We start from the raw sequence: 2,559 nt of genomic DNA on the forward strand, positions 1-2,559 counted from the left end.
TATTTATTTATTTATTTATTTATTTATTTATTATATGCGTTGTTTGTGTGTATGTGTGTGTTTGTGTTGAAAGGGTAAGGGTGTGCATGCCACTGTACACATGTGGAAGTCAGAGGACAAATTGATGGGTTCAGTTTTCTCCTACATTTATGTGGGCTCCAAGGATTGAGCTCAGGTCATCAGGCTTGCATTGTTGAGGGGCATACACTACTTCGCCACTTCACTGGTCCCAAGTTCCTAACACTATCAGATGTCACTCACAACTGACTAACTCCAGCTACACCTTCTGGATACTGTGGGCACCCACGTATGTGGCATGCACTCAGATAGACACACACAACTTTTTTTTTTTTTTTTTTTTTTTTGAGACAGAGTTTCTCTGTGTAATAGCCCTGGCTGTTCTGGAACTCACTCTGTAGACCAGGTTGGCCTCAAACTCAGAGATCTGCCTGCTTCTGCCTCTCAAGTGCTGGGATTAAAAGCATGCGCTACCACTGGGTGGCACACCACACACCTTTTTTTTTTTTTTTTTTTTGGTTTTTCGAGATAGGGTTTCTCTGTGTAGTTTTGGTGCCTGTCCTGGATCTCACTCTGTAGACCAGGCTGGTCTTGAACTCAGAGATCTGCCTGGCTCTGCCTCCCAAGTGCTGGGATTAAAGGCATGTACCACCATCGCCTGGCTGACATACAACTTTCAAAAGAAAAATAAAGATGAAATTGGTGTTTGCAAATTTTTTTTGGGGGGGGGCAGGGTTTCTCTGTGTAGCTTTGCACCTTTCCTGGAACTCACTCTGTAGACTAGGCTGGCCTCGAAATTAGAGAGATCCACCTGGCTCTGCCTCCCGAGTGCTGGGACTAAAGGTGTGCGCCACCGATGCCCAGCTTTGTTCTTGCTTTTTAACACGTGGAATACTTCACCAATATGCATGTCATCCTGAGCAGGGGCCATGCTGATTTTCTCCAAATTGGTCCAGTTTTAGTGTATGTGCTCCCAATTCAGCATACATCTCTTGTCTTTAAATGTATTTTGGTCATTATTCCCCATTAGTGATAAATAGATTTGTCCTATCCTGATACAGTTTCAAACTCTTACATGCTATGCTCCAAAATTACCACAATGTATTATTGACCTTTTGAAGTTGATTTTAGAGTTTTTTTTTTCTCAGTCTCTGTTTTCTATGAACTGAACTATAGCCCAACCCTTAGCTCATTAAAAATAAATGACATATGTGTGCATGATTGCTCATACATGCCTGTGGAGGACCGAAGAGGTTGTCAGACTTCATCGAGCTGGAGTTAGAGGTGATTGTGAGCCGGCCAGTGGGGAAGCTGGAATTAAATTTGGGTCATGTGAAAGGACAGCAAATGTTCTCAACAGTGGAACCATCTCTCTAGCTCCTTGTTTTGTTTTCTCAAGGCAGGGCCTTGTAGCTCAGGCTAGCCTTTAAGTGTGTGCCACATGCTCACCTTTTTTTAAAAATATTTTTTCCTTTGAAGTAATTCTGAAGGTCAGAAAATAAGGACATTTCCCTAATGTGTGCCAAGCACTGTGCTGGATGTTAGAGATACAGCTGAGAACAAATTAGCAGAGCTTTGGCCTCTGTGACAGTTCTGGTCTAGTGGAAAAGACCTCCTGTGAAGAGAGGGCTAGCTGTTGCTGTACCTTGTGCAGGCAGCTGTTGGGGAGCCCAGCCTGGCTGAGTAGAGAGCAGTCAGGGGAGAGCTTGGAGAAACTGACTTTTAAGGTGAACCCTCAGGACGGGTGGGGGCATGAAAAGGATAAAAAGGGTGGTTTAGGGGAAGGTCCTAAGGAAGGAATGTGTTTTGAGGAAAGAAGATTCTCATAGCTAGTGCCTGGGTGAGAAGTGGAGAGGTCAGGCAAGGGTGTGGGCTTTCCTGGAAGATGAGGTAGGTACTTCAGTTAGCTCACTTGTTAATGTTGGTGATACTGAGGACCAGACTCAGGGCCTCATGAGGCAGGTAGGCCAGTCTCTGCCTCTGAGCTCTGCCTCTAGCTGCAACTTCAGAGAATTTTGAACTCAGCATCAGGAAACTTCCAAGTAACTTTCTGTAGTTGCTAGTTTGTTGCTGTGGATGCTGAAGTTGTCTGCATCGTGTTTGAATCTCATTCTCCATTAGAATTTTCCTTAATAAAGCCTGTCCTTTAGTCTCAGCTTCCCCTGGGTCTTATAAATTAAGCCTGGTTGGCTGGGTTAGGTTTTAAGATTACTGGGGTGCTGTCCTTAGATTATGGGGATGATGGGATTGTTAGTTTGCTATGGAGAAGACAAAAAGTCTGTACTTGTAGGGAATTATGACGGCTTTGGGAGTCTTCCTGGGGCCAAGGAGAGAATACAGATGTTCTTATGAACTAGTGTGAATAGTGTTCTGTCATCTGATCATCTGGGTTGTATTTCTGCAGAGGACACATAACATGAGTCTTGCTGTGCATGCAAGTAAGTGAGTACCCGAGGGGAGGGCTGTCATGACCCGGAATGTATCTAAGCGTTTTTATCTGGGACCGTTCTAAGAGTGGATGAGCATTTGTATCTGCAAGTG

General features: G+C 44.3%; 1 non-coding gene across 1 annotated transcript; it reads right to left on the reverse strand.

Annotated features, from left to right (window-relative positions):
• Positions 1-898: 898 nt before the first annotated feature.
• On the reverse strand, positions 899-1,003 carry LOC118590477. Its single transcript, XR_004945777.1, has one exon. It is a non-coding gene; the product is annotated as a U6 spliceosomal RNA (small nuclear RNA).
• Positions 1,004-2,559: the final 1,556 nt, after the last annotated feature.

Source organism: Onychomys torridus, chromosome 8 (genome assembly GCF_903995425.1).
Source record: "Onychomys torridus chromosome 8, mOncTor1.1, whole genome shotgun sequence".
Taxonomy (NCBI): domain Eukaryota; kingdom Metazoa; phylum Chordata; class Mammalia; order Rodentia; family Cricetidae; genus Onychomys; species Onychomys torridus.